We start from the raw sequence: 17,838 nt of genomic DNA, 5'->3' as shown, positions 1-17,838 counted from the left end.
GATTGTGGCGCCACTAGCGACTTTCGTGTCTCCTTGAGGCACCACTTGTTAATGTACGTGTCTTCCCGCACGCAGCAAGGAAGAAGCATTCAGAAAAAAAGTACCGTAAATCCTAGGAAAGCTTATATTTATCCATATTTTTTTAAAACTAAACAAAGTATAAAGCAATGAAGGGTGTAAAAGGTACGTGGGTATAAAGATAATGTAAAAATATCGCGGCGTTGGAGTCCTAAATGTGACGTTAAGAATTCGTGCTAATTATTTTACAATAAATGGTAGTGAAGTAAAAGAGCACTTGGCACACTAAGATGTCAAACATATTGTAACTGTGTAATCTATCCATCAGTTGTGTGTGATAGAAAAGGATGTATAGTGTTTGTGTGTATGCATGTGCTAAGCATATACTGAGGGCTAGTGTTCTATGTAGATTGTTAAGAACTGCACAAAAAGTTGCCGACTGAGGCCTGTGTGCACTGACAGGGAGGGCTGTTTGGACTGAATGATGGTTGTGTGCACTGTGAGTTATGTCTGTGTGCAGATAGTGTCTGCAGTAGGAACGGATATCGTACTGTATGCAGTGTGTTTGAAGGATGTGTGCATTGTTAGTGAGGCCTGTGTGCAGTGTGAGTGACGCCTGTGTGCAGGTGGATTTAGAGTTGATAAAAGTCTCAGAATGATTTCTGTGTGCACTGACAGTGAGGTCTGTGTGGACTGATTGATGGTTGTGTGCACTGTACGTTATGTCTGTGTGCAGATATTGATTGCAGTACGCACTGATAGCGTACTGTATGCAGTGTGTTTGAAGGATGTGTGCATTGTTAGTGAGGCCTGTCTGTAGTGTGAATGACGCTTGTGTGCAAGTTTTTTACTGTTGCGTGCACTGAGTGAGTGCTGGGTGCACTGTAAGTTCTGTCTGTGTGCAGTAAGTATGTGCAGTACGCACTGATAGCGTACTGTATGCATTGTGTTTGAAGTCTGTGTAAAGTGTTTTTGAGGGCTGTGTGCACTTTGAGTGAGGCCTGTGTGCAGTGTGAGTAAGTGCTGTGAGCAGTGACTGAGAGGTGCTTGCACTGAGTAACGCACTTGCTTACATTTTTCTTTTGATGGTAATGCGTTAGTGATATGTTTAGAATTAGTGTGCCCTGTGTGTTTGCGAAAGGAGTGAGCAGCGGAGTCTGAAAGGTAGTGTGTGCAGGCATGGCCTTATTATATGTAGAAAGCATTGGACTTTCGTTTCGTATTTGCAGGTGAAATTCTTCAACAGATGTGGCAAAGTGGTATGAGCTCCCTGTGCCTAATGAGTGAGTAGCCGAATAGGATGAAGATTGTGTACATGCATGTCACTAATGTGTGTTGATAAGTAGTGTACATTTAGTGTGATGTGTGGGCAAGTTGTTTTTTGTTTGTCAGACATTGTCAATTCCGATGACACAGACTTTTATATATGTGTCGCAGTGTTGTGATCTGTGCGTGCATTAGGAGGGAGCAGCAGAATTGGCTCAATATACTGTGTGGATCAAAGGTAGTGACGAAGGGTGTGCTATTTAAGAGCACGTACAGCTGTAGTTAGTATATAGTATTGAAGATGCATGTTCTAAATAATGTGTTTTTCGTCAAATGCGTCACTTATTAAAGTGTTGTGAGTTCTATGTAAAAAGAAAGGATGGAAGAGCGTAGTAGGAAGGATGGGCTATGGAGTCATGGGACAAATGTGTTAAAACTGGCGTGTAATATTGTCTGAAAATTTGCACTCCAAATAATTTTCAAGATGTGGCGAAGTGGTGTGATCTGCCTGTGCAAAGTGAGTGAGCAGCAGGGTTGTTTTTCGAGGGTGTGCATTTATGTGACGAATGTGTGTTGTGAATGAGACTGAGGTTAAGACAAGGTGGGATAAGGTAAGTAAGGGTGGATATGCTTGCAAGATGCACGTGTAAATGTTGTGAACGTGTGCGTGTTTCCGTGGATGAATGGGAAAAGACAGAGTCTGAGGGCTGTGTGTTAGTTACTGTGGTGCGTGTGGACGGCCCTGATCCGCACACGTAAAATATCGTGTCATGATGGTCTATTTGTTGTGGGTGAATGCCCTAAGCAGGCCCTTAGGGATGTTGCTATGCATGTTTTGTGTGTAACTTTGCACTATGAAACGTAAGTATAAAAACAATAAGACCATTGTACGTGCATGTCATCGAATGTGTAAAAGAACGTGCCGCTTGACACATTGTTTCTAAAGTTGCTTCCCTTGCTTTATGGTTTGTCTGAAAAAAAAGGCGCCTTTCGGTCTCTTTAGTTAACATTTGCATTTCCCCGCGGATGGCCGACAACAGATTACAATCTTTACGACTCTGCTGAAAGCAATTCAGTCTCCTGGGGTGGTTAGGCCACAGACGTTTGACTCTGGCCCCCTCCCCACCTTACAGAGGTGAAAAGAAAGAAGAAAAAAAGTTGTCGTGCATGAAAGAGAAAGAGTCTAGCCTGTTTGTTTTAGTGCGTATTTGCGCGAGTAAAAGGACGAAAGGTGCAGATGAATGAATAATGATGAAGTTAAGACAGGGATGGATAAGCTAAGGCAGGGTGGGTATGCTTGCAAGATGCACGTGTAAATGTTGTGAACGTGTGCATGTTTCCGTGGATGAAAGGAAAAGAAATAGAGTGTGATGGCTGTGTGTTACTGCCGTGCGTGTGGACGGGCCTGATTGGGATAGAATAAGCAAGAGCCACGACCAGAAAGCTGATTTTGGTGGACTGTTTGTGCATGTTGCCTTGCGTGCTGAATGCAACAGAGAGATGTTTTGATGTTATTGTTTCATCAATAGAAAGACACGGTGTTATGCTTAAAATGAAAAAAAAGTGCACGTCTGAATAAGAAAGTCAGAAATGTGTAGATGAATGAATGAATGAGACAGAAGGAAGGGGGTGTTTGTTTGCAAGAAGCACGTGTAAATGTGGTCAAGGTGTACGTGTTTCTGTGCGTGAATGCAAAAGAGAAAGTCTTTTTTTTTTTGTGCATGTTGTCGTTCGTGATTGGGATAGGATAACAAAGACACGAACAGAGATGTATTATTCGTGTATGTGTCCCAGCCATTTAAATATTGTAAAATAATTTGATAGTATGGATTGCTGAGTCCGGTGTCACTGCACCTGCTGCACGAACGGAAAGCGTGTCTCTGAAAGAGTGTGTGCAAGGGAGAGGGGAGAGGCATGGTGAGTTGTGCTTGGTGTTTACTCAGAAGGAACATGTAGGGCGTTGTAGGTGACAGGCCAAGTCAGCATAAGATATATATTCCAAAGAAATGCGCGTCCAACATTATTTACTGTGAAAATAAAGACAAAGATGTGTCATAAATGTGCTAGAGGTAGAGGTATTGTTCGGAAGAGACAGTAGCAGGGGGATTTTGTTTACAAGATGCACGTGTAAATGTCGATGCTACAGACTTTTCTATATGTGTCGGCGTGTTGTGATCTGTGCGTGCATTAGGAGGGAGCTGCCGAATTGGATCAATATACTGTGTAGATAAAAGGTAGTGACGAAGGGTGTGCTATTTAAGAACACATACATCTGTAGTTACTATATAGTATTGAAGACGTGTGTCGTTCTTTTGAGTGAGTGCTGGGTGCACTGTAAGTTCTGTCTGTGTGCAGTAAGTGTGTGCAGTACGCACTGATAGCGTACTGTATGCAGTGTGTTTTCTGAAGTCTGTGTAAAGTGTTAGTGAGGGCTGTGTGCACTTTGAGTGAGGCCTGTGTGCAGTGTGAGTAATTGCTGTGATCAGTGACTGAGAGGTGCTTTCACTGAGTAACGCACTTGCTTACAGTTTTCTTTTGATTGAAATGCGTTAGTGATATGTTTAGAATGAGTGTGCCCTGTGTGTTTGCAAAAGGAGTGAGCTGCGGATTCTGAAAGGTAGTGTGTGCAGGCATGGAATTATTATATGTACAAAGCATAGGCACTTTCGTTTCGTATTTGCAGGTCAAATCCTTCAAGAGATGTGGCAAAGTGGTATGAGCATTAGGAGGGAGCAGCAGAATTGGCTCAATATACTGTGTGGATAAAAGGTAGTGACGAAGGGTGTGCTATTTAAGAGCACGTACAGCTGTAGTTGGTATATAGTATTGAAGATGCATGTTATAAATAATTTGTTTGTCGTCAAATGCCTCACTTATTGAAAGTGTTGTGAGTTGTATGTAAAACGAAAGGATGGAATAGCGTAGTAGGAAGGATGGCCTATGGAGTCATGGGACAAATGTGTCTAAAATGCCGTGTAATATTTCCTGTTATTTTTCACGCAAAATATTTGCCAAGATGTTGCGAAGTTGTGTGATCTGCATGTGCAAACTGAGTGAGCAGCAGTGTTGTTTTTCGAGGGTGTGCATTTATGTGACGAATGTGTGTTGTGAATGAGACTGAAGTTAAGACAGGGTGGAATAAGGTAAGGAAGGGTGGGTATGCTTGCAAGATGCACGTGTAAATGTTGTGAACGTGAAAGTTTCCACTATGAAACGTAAGTATAAAATAAAAATAATAAACAACAATAAGACCATTGTACGTGCATGTCATCGACAGTGTAAAAGAACGTGCCGCTTGTTTCTAAAGTTGCTTCCCTTGCTTTATGGTTTGGCGGAAAAAAAAGGCGCCTTTCGGTCTCTTTAGTTAACATTTGCATTTCCCCGCGGTTGGCCTACAACAGATTACAATCTTCACGACTCTGCTGAAAGCAATTTAGTCTCCTGGGGTGGTTAGGCCCCAGACGTTAGACTCTGGCCCCCTCCCCACCTTACAGAGGGGAAAAGAAAGTCGTGCATGAAAGTGAAAGAGTCTACCCTGTTTGTCTTAGTGCGTATTTGCGCGAGTAAAAGGACGAAAGGGCCAGATGAATGAAAAGACTGAAGTTAAGACAGGGAGGGATAAGCTAAGGCAGGGTGGGTATGCTTGCAAGATGCACGTGTAAATGTTGTGAACGTGTGCATGTTTCCGTGGATGAAAGGAAAAGAGATAGAGTGTGATGGCTGTGTGTTACTGTCGTGCGTGTGGACGGGCCTGATTGGGATAGAATAAGCAACAGCCACGACCAGAAAGCTGATTTTGGTGGACTGTTTGTGCATGTTGCCTTGCGTGCTGAATGCAACAGAGAGATGTTTTGATGTTATTGTTTCAGCAATAGAAAGACACGGTGTTATGCTTAAAATGAAAAAAAAAGTGCACGTCTGAATAAGAAAGGCAGAAATGTGTAGATGAATGAATGAATGAGACAGAAGGAAGGGGGTGTTTGTTTGCAAGAAGCACGTGTAAATGTGGTCAAGGTGTACGTGTTTCTGTGCGTGAATGCAAAAGAGAAAGTCTGTTGTCTGTTTGTGCATGTTGTCGTCCGTGATTGGGATAGGATAACAAAGAGACACGAACAGAGATGTATTATTCGTGTATGTGTCCCAGCCATTTAAATATTGTAAAATAATTTGATAGTATGGATTGCTGAGTCCGGTGTCACTGCACCTGCTGCACGAACGGAAAGCGTGTCTCTGAAAGAGTGTGTGCAAGGGAGAGGGGAGAGGCATGGTGAGTTGTGCTTGGTGTTTACTCAGAAGTAACATGTAGGGCGTTGTAGGTGACAGGCCAAGTCAGCATAAGATATATATTCCAAAGAAATGCGCGTCCAACATTATTTACTGTGAAAATAAATACAAAGATGTGTCAGAAATGTGCTGCAGGTAGAGGTGTGGTTCGGAAGAGACAGTAGCAGCATACTGTGTAGATAAAAGGTAGTGACGAAGGGTATGCTATTTAAGAACGCATGTGGCAGAGATGTAAACAAACTACATGCGCGGCCGCCATTTTTTTTCCTGGGAGGTGCTGGTGTGGCAGGAGTGCTGATACGGCAAGGCTGTGTTGGCGGGGAGAAAGAGAGGAGGTGCTGATGTGGGAGGGGGAAGTCGCGGAGAGAGAGGGGAGGTGCTGTTGTGAGAGGGGGGAGTTGCTGGTGTGGGAGGAGTGCTGCTAGGGCAAGGCTGTGTTTGCGGGGAGAGAGAGGGGAGGTGCTGTTGTGGGAGGGGGGAGTTACCGGTGTGGGAGGAGTGCTGCCAGGGCAAGGCTGTGTTTGCGGAGAGAGAGAGGGGAGGTGCTGGTGTGGGAGGGGAGAGTTGCTGGTGTGGGAGGAGTGCTGCTAGTGTGGAAAATAGAAAAATTGATGTACATAAGCAGCGTTCATTTGCCCTCTCCCATCCCCCTCCCTGTAGGCACCACGTATACCCTGAAATATTGACCGTATCACTCCGCCAGTAAAGGCCCGTGCCCATATGTACATGACAGCCATTTTAGGCACCTTGGCCTCTTGCCCACTCATTAGAATCACTGGCTTCCCTCCTGCGCGCATTTGAGCACCCCCCTCCCACTCTCACATGCATAGACCATGAAACCCAGCACTCTGCGCGACCCTGCTATGAAAGGCAACCCTCCTGCTTGACCCAGGCACCCCCCCATTTCCCTCTTGAAGAAGCATCCTTCGCCTCAGCTGACATAGCCCCCCAGCTGTATCTGACTGCCCCTGTTCTCTCACGTACGGGTCATAAGACCTCTCTCTCTCTGTGCGACTCTGACCCTGCGCGCACCCTGACCCCCTCCTTCTCCCTCACATGGGCAAGTCATAAACCTTCTTCTTCTGCAAGACCCTGTCCTTGGGAGTCACGGCCGCGCCTGACCAGCACCTCCTCTCCTTTCATGAATGCCCCTCTGTTGACAAAGCCTTCCCTCCGCGCTCGATTGTCCACGCAGCATGAATACCACTCCTTTGATGACCCCTTCCCCCGAGTCCGACTGACCACACATGTCCGAGGCCATCGCCTAAGCCGGGAGACACTGTTTACTGCCCTTTATTGTATGAAGTCACTCCTCTTCAAAGGACCCACTATTGATCCTAGCCTCCCCACCCCCTGGGTTACGATCAGGCGCACATCTCCTAGTAATCAGCGGAACACTCAGCTGCGTCATTGCCTCCCCTCTTATCAGCAGGTCAAGGGTCCCTATTGTGAACATATGTGGGGTAGGATTGACACGAGGATTATAGGGATGTCTTTTCTTTTGCGTCACAATGTCCTGATAGTAATGCCAAGTGTTTTGTAAAGTATAAAAGACAGAGTCTCAGCTCACTTGTTAGAGCACCTCCCGATGGCACCTTGTTTCGTGTCTGACATGACAGGCTCTCCTCATGAGAATTAAACTCTGTTCTTGATTCCTGCTTCCAGTGCCCGTCTCTTTATTTTGGTAATTATTCAGAATGGGAACTAAGAGGCGTCTTGCGCCAGCAGCCTGGGCATCGATGGTAATATGGGCTCCTGTTCCACAATTGGCGTCCCAACGCGGGGTCCATCAGTGACATAAGGTCCAGTAAGAGAGATCCAGACGATGAGGTGAACATCTAAATGATCGGAGTATACCTGCCTTGAGAGGGCCCTCGTCCGGCTGCCGATTGAATGAACTTCACCTATTCTGAACGGACCTCTCTCGAGTGACCTACTGTCCTGACTGGAATCCCACAGGACTGCTGCGGTAAAATCATGGAGTAAGAGAACGATCGGGCGCTGGAAGGAGGAAGGCGAAGAACTGCCCACACGGTCCGGTCCGGGTAAGGTCGCGTAAATGCGACAAATTGTGAAATGATTGTTTTGGATAATACTAGTATTACGCTTTGTTGAAACCTCTGGAGATTCACCGTCTGCAAACGGAGAAAACAACAGGCTCTCCCTTTGCAAGCAGTGAAGGATAGGTAACGCAGACTTTTGTCCCCGTTGTAATCCGTCGTGCCTATCTTCCTCCCCCACTGTTTCCCGAACTGTCGTTCGTGGATTATTGTCTGGAGATTCTTTGTCTGCAAACAGGGAAGAACAAGGTCTCTCTTTGCAGGTAGAGAAAGAGTAGGTAACGATAACTTTTCGTGCCCACTTATTCTCCCCACTGATTGTTTGATTGACCGAACATTGATTGTTCGATATTGGTTCTTTTGAGGTATTCACCGCCGCCAAACAACGGAGAATAGAACTATTCTGCCTAGTCTTTGCCCGCTGTGATAAGATAGGTAATGCAGACCTTTGTCCCCGTTGTAGTCCGTCATGCCTATCTTCTCCCCACTGGTTGGTAGCCTGTTTAGCCCGGACCGCTTATTAGAGATGAACCATCCAGCTCCACTGGAGGGTACACCTAATAAGGACATGTTCATTAAGTGTGGACTAGTCGCTATAGCTTATAGTAGGTTATGGCATAAAAATACAAGAAAAAGAGTTGAGCGAAATCAGTAGGCCACTGATGAGTTATCAACTTCGCTAAAAATAAAATAATAAATGTTAGAAATGACTCGCAAATAAGAAACATAAAAATGGCGAGGGAAGACAAGCTTGACACCAAGGCAGCCATGAGGTAGCTAGGTTACGCTGCCCACTCCTGCTCCAAACATGTCTGCCTCATTGCCCACCACGCCCAGATAACGGTCACATGAAATAGAAACAATTCAATAGGTACCTACCCCCATTCCAGAAGCTCCCGAAGTGCAGCAGGTCCGCGGTTACGCCCATCCGGAAGGCGAGGCCTCGAGGCATGCGAGGCTCGCCTGGCCGCGGTCAGAAGGAGACGCTGTTGGGCAGGCGGCCCAAAGAATAATAAGGACCTCTCCACCTTTCCCTCTTCTGCCGCCCTGCAGGCCGCGGGGAGAGAGGGGGCTGTCTTGCCTCGGCCACCGACCACCCCTCTCTCTCACCCGATCCGGCTTTCGTCGAAGGCCGAAGCCAAAGCGAGGATGACGGCATTTCTTTGAGCTATAATGGCTGCAACTACACCCAACGCCTGACAGTTGCAGGTAGTCCCGCCACATGCCAACGCCTGGATAGTTGCAGGTAGTCCCGCCACATGTCAAGGGGGGGATGTCTTGCCTCAGCCACCGACCCCCCCCCATCTTCAATGGCTGACACGGCCAATACCGAAGCGCTGGAGCCGAAGAACGGCGCGGGGTCGCCGGAAGGGGGAGGCGGCGCGAACGAGCCTCCCCCACCTCCCTCCAGGTGGAGGCTTCCAGCGGCACCCCAACGCTCTTTGCTTAAAGAGGGTCAACATCGAAAAGCGGTCTTTTGCCCAGGAAGGGCACACGCCCCATGCCTTCTCTCCTCAACTTTGAAGATTCTATGAGAGCCGGGGGGCACCCCGATCCCTCCGCATGGGCGCCCCCGTCCCCCTCACTGGGAACCGCGACATCGACGCACTCCTGCCAGCGCCAGCTTCAGTTTGGAAATGGCTAAAGTGCAGCCACGGCACAGACTTGTTCAGTTCCGGTGGAACACCAGAATGACCCGGTAGGAAAAATTGTTGCCGCCCTCCCCACTCTTTGACTATTGTTAGACTGTTACCACATTGTGCAAAAACTTTTTGAACTACCAACGGAAGGTTCTGGTCCAACCATGAGTCATTGGAAACATTCTGACTATACCGGAACCTGCCTGACCTCGCCCAAAATGGCGCCGATACACGAAACGAAAATTTCGAACTCTCTGTTCACCCGGATTGCTCGAATCTTGATGCTCTGAGATACGTGTGCATTTTTTGGAAAATGAAAGTTGATAAGATGGATAGTGATTATGTGCTTAGAGAAGAAAAGCAATACAGATATTGATCATGTGTTTGGACAATGAACTGACTTAGGGTGGGTACTAAATATGATTTGGAAAATGAATTGGTGTAATTTAGACAGTGAATGAGCATTTGGATAATGAATTAACGAATCAATTGAAAAACTGAATTCTTGACATGCATCATGCTTGCTCTGTAGGAAAGCTTAATACGATTTTATTGCACTGCTGCACTTTATGCAATGAACTGCCACCAACTTCGTTCTTCTTATGTACAGTTTTCAACCTGCTCCGTGGCCGGTCCACTGGGTCGTGGGCCTGTATTTATACATCAACGCTTTTTATTAAAAGTATTTTGAACAAGAAAGCATAGTTGTAGCGGTTGCATTAATGAGTTCTGAAAGTTTTGCTACTGTGAGCGAAGAATAAGTATGATGAAAGATGAAGGTTAAAAAGGACCAGATATTTAGCAGCTACATTATGTGTCACAGGCAGCCGGAAAAGTGTTTTAGACGCCCTTAAAACGACACCACAGAAATGCCACCTGACCGCCACCCTTGCACCCAACAAAAGGGGTTGCGACCAAGTAACTCATGTAGATACGCGGATCGTCAATGATTATCTATCTGACATTACTGGTCCCTCTGGGCTTAAACGCCGAGATGGTAAAGAGATGCAGTGCGCGGAGATAGGTCGAGTAAGTGGTAGGTAAAAACATTTTCGGACTACTGCATGCTGATGTGCTTTGAATGCTGCCCCCCCCACCCCTTCTTTCTCCTCCCTTCTGCAGGTCACGTCAGAACGTCGGCTGAAGTGTGGGAGAGCGATGGTCGACCCACCGACGAAAAGGGAAGGAGGGAATATGTGCATAGTCCTTATAACGATAAGTTTTTAAAAGACGTAGACTTAAACATGACTGTTCCTCCTTAGAACATAGCGACTGGGAGGATGGACTGACATAGAAACTGGACGGGTACTGTATGACGAAAATTGACTAGAAATAACACGTTAGATAATGTAATTAGACATTTGACTAGGTAGGGAAAGGACAACGAAAAATATGTGGGTAAGGGTTACCACGGCACCACCCGTCTGGGAAGTTAGAAATGTTGCTGATGTTCAAAATGCACTGCCCCCTTTCTCACACTCTTATAGATATAGCCAAGCTGTCCGACTGTTCTCCCGATCCGTACTTGCCGTTGCCTCAGCCTGGAGAACTTCCCACCAAAGGAAGGAACTGAAAATGGTTTAAGATCCAACCATGGGTAAATAGCGCGACCAGGTTAATTTCTGATCGACCAACCGAGGTGTAAGTATTGGCAATTGGGAACGCTCGCAGACATGACAAGCGAGAAGGAAAAGGAGGGAAGGGTAGAAAGAGCTAAGCACGTAGATAAATAGGATAGTAAAGATACGTAGGATATAATATGGATTTTGTTGGCCACCTGTTGTTTTCTGTTTTGTCGTGAATGTCTTATATATATGTAATACATGTGCTGTCTTCCTTGTACATGTGCTGTCTTCCTTGTCTGAGTTTGTGTGTATGTAATGTACGGATTTATGTCTTCCCTCTGTCTGTATTTGCGTGTTACCTGACCTCTACTGTTCTGTGATTGTGAGCGCACTAAATGACCTATTTTCGTACACGTCTCTCTCTCTCTCTCTCTCTCTCTCACCACCCCCTTATCTCTCTCTCTCTCTCTCTCTCTCTCTCTCTCTCTCTCTCTCTCTCTCTCTACATGTCATGCGTGTACCGAATGGCTCGTTTAGATTGCGGACGACTCTCACTCTCTATGAGAGTCTCCCTATTTTCTCTCCCTCTTTGTGTTAAAATTGTGCCCCACCGGCACCAGTCTGATTGGATACTTATTGAACGCAAAGGTGTTCAGCGAAATTGACCGAAACTAAAATGATTGTATCTCGCCATATTACTACCTCTCCTTTCTGCAAAATGAATGAACTCGAATTGGCTGAGAAGGAAAGGACAGGTAAGACGACTAAGGTCCCCCCAATTTGGCCTTTTATAGGGGAACTGTATGTCAATGGCACCTTATTTTTCTGTTCATCAGAGACGAACTCCAACGTCTAGATTGACCCCCAATGCCCAGATTGCCCCACCCCCTTTTGCACCCAAGCGCGAGCGCCCGAAGCATCCCCGCCCCATTTGATAGACCCCAGCTGCTGTCCCGGATATAAACATGATGACCATGAGTAACTGTCGTCCCTCGAGAAACCCCTGTTTTACCTGACTCTCGATGATAGCGCCCCCGCCCTGTTTGAAAAGGTTAGCCAGCCTTGAAGGGAAATGTTCCGAAATGTTGAGTATGATGAAATGCACAGTTGATGGGAATCTTGTTTGTCCTCACTTGAGTTATAAATAGGACGATGAGTAAACTTGGCATGAACTCAGTAGGAATGCCGACATATGCACTGCTTGGTAAATGAACCTCTGACTGTGACCAATGAGCGTATCTCCCAAGTGCGTTGGATTGAGGGAGGAATTCACATGCATAAATGTCTTCCCCTGACCAGTTCTCTAAAGCTTGTTTTGTACCTATTCAAAGATTCACGATCACCGAAGGAGAAGGGTCAGATGTGACGTACGGCCTGGCTGCAGATCTTGGGACACGTGTGGCCTCAACCAAAGGTGGAGCTGCAGAGCAACAAGATACGGGACGAGACCGCAATTTCAACGTGGAAAATGAAAAAAAATGATGGGCCGCCTTGAAGCCCTTCGTCTGCTAACCCACGTGTGCCTGGAGTCTCTGTCCCCCTTCTTTGGGCCCGATTGATGGGCCTGCCTGCTTGTCATCCTTTGCTCCCTTGGTCCCTTTTGTGTGTCCCAGGAACTCTGACCCAACTCCGCTCTCTCTCCTATCGACTATTTGAACCACACTCACCCTCTTTTCCACGTGACTTTTTGCCAAAGGGAAGAACTGCATTCAAGTGGGAATAGGGTGTTGCCACGGAAATATAGGTGCCGAGCATAAGGCGCCGCCAAACGGATTGTTTAGGGAACAGGACTGTGGTCTAACAGCAGAGGACTGACCGCACCCTGCAACGCGTAAGGATAGAACCGAGCTGGACCTATAGCTCCACCGCCGGTGCTCAACAGCGCCAACGAAAGGACACGGACTAGAGCCTACCAGTGATGGCTCACTGCTAAAAGACACTGTGACGAAGAGACTTTGTATATTGAACTGATTCCGCCCTCAACTGCTTGGTCAAAATGTTCATTGGTCACATTTTTAAGTCAGAAACATTTATGCTATGTAGTGCTTTTGAAATGATAGGAACTCGACAAATGCAATTTCCTATGTGCTGCATTCTGCCCATCACATCAACTGTTCATGATTTTTGTGCAAATATGTTAGTATTGACAAATGCTATTTCATCAACCACATGTTTATATGTACGCCCCTTAACTAGGAGGGATAGGAAAATGAACTTTGTTGTTTATATATACCCCCATCAATTAGAAAAATGAACTCTGTTATGTAAAAAGGGGCGACTGTGGAAAATAGAAAAATTGATGTACATAAGCAGCGTTCATTTGCCCTCTCCCGTCCCCCTCCCTGTAGGCACCACGTATACCCTGAAATATTGACCGTATCACTCCGCCAGTAAAGGCCCGTGCCCATATGTACATGACAGCCATTTTAGGCACCTTGGCCTCTTGCCCACTCATTAGAATCACTGGCTTCCCTCCTGCGCGCATTTGAGCACCCCCCTCCCACTCTCACATGCATAGACCATGAAACCCAGCACTCTGCGCGACCCTGCTATGAAAGGCAACCCTCCTCCTTGACCCAGGCACCCCCCCATTTCCCTCTTGAAGAAGCATCCTTCGCCTCAGCTGACATAGCCCCCCAGCTGTATCTGACTGCCCCTGTTCTCTCACGTACGGGTCATAAGACCTCTCTCTCTCTGTGCGACTCTGACCCTGCGCGCACCCTGACCCCCTCCTTCTCCCTCACATGGGCAAGTCATAAACCTTCTTCTTCTGCAAGACCCTGTCCTTGGGAGTCACAGCCGCGCCTGACCAGCACCTCCTCTCCTTTCATGAATGCCCCTCTGTTGACAAAGCCTTCCCTCCGCGCTCGATTGTCCACGCAGCATGAATACCACTCCTTTGATGACCCCTTCCCCCGAGTCCGACTGACCACACATGTCCGAGGCCATCGCCTAAGCCGGGAGACACTGTTTACTGCCCTTTATTGTATGAAGTCACTCCTCTTCAAAGGACCCACTATTGATCCTAGCCTCCCCACCCCCTGGGTTACGATCAGGCGCACATCTCCTAGTAATCAGCGGAACACTCAGCTGCGTCATTGCCTCCCCTCTTATCAGCAGGTCAAGGGTCCCTATTGTGAACATATGTGGGGTAGGATTGACACGAGGATTATAGGGATGTCTTTTCTTTTGCGTCACAATGTCCTGATAGTAATGCCAAGTGTTTTGTAAAGTATAAAAGACAGAGTCTCAGCTCACTTGTTAGAGCACCTCCCGATGGCACCTTGTTTCGTGTCTGACATGACAGGCTCTCCTCATGAGAATTAAACTCTGTTCTTGATTCCTGCTTCCAGTGCCCGTCTCTTTATTTTGGTAATTATTCAGAATGGGAACTAAGAGGCGTCTTGCGCCAGCAGCCTGGGCATCGATGGTAATATGGGCTCCTGTTCCACACTAGGGGAGGAGAAGCCCTGGACGTGAATGCTCGTGCATGTTTGATCACGTGATTCACATGAACTGCAAGAAAACCGCGGCTGAAAGCCCTTTGGTTTGAAGAGAAAATAGCCGACTTGAATTCTCCCCATTTCCCATTCCTGCGGAATGGTAAAGGCGAGACCTAAAGATCTGCCACCACACCTTGACCAATGAATGTGGAGAATAGTGAGTAATACTTTATTCACAGATCGCAGGTTCCACATTCGATGCTAGTTTTTAAGCCTTTGTTCTGATCACATCACTTCCTATTCTGTGTTATACGAGTGCTAGGGTGACATAAAAACAGATCTTTGGACTGGTGCATTGCGCCTTGTCCTTACATTGTTTTTCACACTAGAAGATGGTTTCGCATCTTTATGTTCTTCCACTTCTTCCTGCTTGAGAACTGCTGATTGATCTGTCTGGATCCTTAGATGTTATTGCTGGGTTCAGTTTCTCTTTCGCCCTGGAATCCAAGGAGGGATGGGTAGTTTCACACCTTGTCTTCGAGTCAAAAAATAATTCTCCAAGACCCTCACGAGACTAGTTTTTGACAATATTCTTGTTTTCAGGCTTTATCCTGACCTGCGTTCAGTTTTTTTTACATTTGCACATAGCTTGTGCAAGCTCTGAATTCTACCAAGTCGCAGAGGGTCTGGAACACTGGGTGGAAGTCATTTGTAAAAGGTGCTATTGAAAATAATTTATTAACAATTTAGGACTCCGATTCTGAGTTCATGCTATGAGCGTGCTAAGTGTTAGAAAACATCGGAGGCAAGTTCAGCACTGCCTAATAACATAAATGTTCAATGATGATCGACCTTTAAAAATATTCACAAGAAATGTGCATGACTAAGAATCAGCAACCTCTGCAACAAGCTTTGGCAAAGCCAAGAGGTCTCTCCTTTTGGACCTACTTACTTGGCGAATGTAATGTAATGTAACACTTTATTTGATTCAAATTATTACAAAACACCATAACCCATAAAGTTCAAGTAAAATAGCCTTTGTCAACCCGATGTTCCTAAAAATGTTATGGGCATTATCATGTGTGATATAAAATATAACCATAGTGCGAGCACAGTAAAATACTTTTCATATGTGCACTGTAAAATCTTGTCGGCAAAGACTACTTGTACTAGAATATAAAGTCACATGATGGGCAGCCCTTAGGTTAGTTGTGTTCTTTAAGGGGCCACATCTACAAACGTGCATGTGCAGAGATGCAGGTTACCGTGAAAACCAGACCAAGTCTATTGAGCAGGTGCTGTGCTCCTAAGTCTTTCGGGTAAAAAGCAGGGTGCACAGGGACTTGTTTTGCAAGACAGTCCAATTCTGTCAAGTGGCTGCTGCGCTATTGAGTTTTTCAGGCAAACAGCCACTTTTCGAATGTTGTTTGCCAATCCTGTGCAGCATTGTCAAAAAGCATTGTTTGCTGATGCCCTGCCGCATCATCAAAAAGACACATGTGTGATGATGTATTCACGCATGCTTCACTACACATGTGCCCACCTACAAAATAAGGGGTTATCATTTGGATCAGTAAATCTGTAAAAAAAATTATTTGGCTTGCGCAAAAGTGATTTCTGTAAGATGGAGGGTCTGGGCAACAAATGACAGCTACTGGACCCTCCCAATTTAAAAAAAAAAAATTCTGTTGTAAGACCCACGAGTGCTGGAGGGCAACGGAAGAGCGGGTGAAAGAGGAAGCAACCGCTAGTGGTTGGGTGGTGGGGGAGCAACTGAGAAACTTGAGGCTAAACCTCGAAGGGGGGGGTGGGGCAAAAAAAACAAAAAATATTCAATGGAAAAGCCAGGGAAAGGATGAAGAAAACAATAAGTTAGCTTGGGAGGAATGAGTGAGCAACATGAAGTGCATGTAGGGTGTGGGTGTCTGGGTGAAAGTAGTAGTACACACAAGGGAGAGTGCTAGAAATCATGTGTACTTTCATGGAGTGCAGAAAGGGAAAAAAAAGTTGTTCCCTGAATGTAAGCGGAGGAAGAATACAATAGTCCAATCAAGATGATGATAAAGATTAAATAGAGTATGCTTCGTAGAGGGACGGACACAAGAGGAAGGCAAACATTGAATAAGAAGCAAGCAAATAAGTGTGACAATTAGGCCAACCAATAGTAATTAATTGGAGAACTCTAAAGCATTTATAAGCTTATGGTATGCTCCACAAGAGTCTGTCACCTACGAACGCCAACCAGTCTGGTAGGCGAGACATAATAAAAAAGCATTTGCAATGCAGTCAGTCTCGCATTTGTGAAAGTTAGAGATATTTGCATTGTAAATTATATTGTTTTTACTTATGTTTTTTGTTTATAGTGGAGTGGGTGTATGTTGTTTGTAGTGGAATTATGTTGTTTGAATTGCAATTGTTGGTTTTGGAATTGTGTGGGGTGGAATTGTGTTTTGTGTAGTATATTTGTGTATTGGAAATATGTGGTATGGTGAATAGATAGGGGTGAGAGCTGTATAAAATAGATAGAACGTAAGATTGAGAGTGCTAGGTAGTTTGCGCATGAAGCGGTGAATGAATTCTAGATAGAGTAGTAGAAACAGTGTGTGAGAAATAGAGAATGAAGGGCAGAGAAGGTTATAGACACATAAAGAGGCTGCGCTTGTTTACGCCGAAGACACCGAAAGAAGAGGAGACTGTGTATTTGCAGTTTGTATTCTTAGAAAGGTTATGGTAAAGAAACTGTGCCGAAAGACCTCAAGTGAACCAATATGAGAAATGAACACAGCAAATGAAGCTATTACAGCACATCCTTTCGACTTGAATTAATTGGGTAACCAAAAACAGTGTTGGTCATAAGTCAAATTAATCCCATAATGCAAAATGAGGATGATGAAGAAGAACCAATAAGTTCAAAATAACCCAATCAGATCACCAATAGAGATTTCTTCTATCCCTTATTAGAGTCCAAAAATTAAAATTTCCAGCACACGATTAGCTGACACGTGTTTCGTCTGTACTCAAACTTTTTCAAGGCTGGAATGAAAAATATTTTACAATCAATGTGCTATATACAACTTTGTGATAAAGTTAAAAGACCACATAGTCCAACATTTAAAATAGTGCTGTACATGTAAGGTGCAAAACCTGATGATCTGATACAATGAAGGAAGACAAACCTAAATCCTATGACAGTAATCATTTAAATTTGGCAAAGAAAGACACAAAAAATACGGTGTGCCATAGATTGAAGAAGAAGAGATCAAGAAACCTCAAAAGAGTATGATTGAAAGGAAAAGATCAGAGAATCAGAGTACCAAAAGCCGTGATATACCAGAGCGTGCCATACTCAATAAAATATTAGAGTTTAGACTGTATAGTGAACAAAATGTGAGCTACAAGGACAATATTTTATATTAGTCTAGTGCCATCACCAGCTGTTTACACCATAATATCTGGTGTGTGAGTCTAAATTCGATGAAATAGGAATAGACACCCACCAAAAATTGGGAATATTGGCAAACTGTAATGGGTGGACGGTCCGTACCTGCAGCGCATCAAATGA

This window comes from Lissotriton vulgaris, chromosome 5 (genome assembly GCF_964263255.1).
Source record: "Lissotriton vulgaris chromosome 5, aLisVul1.2, whole genome shotgun sequence".
Classification (NCBI taxonomy): domain Eukaryota; kingdom Metazoa; phylum Chordata; class Amphibia; order Caudata; family Salamandridae; genus Lissotriton; species Lissotriton vulgaris.
Note: the sequence above shows the minus strand (reverse complement) of the source record.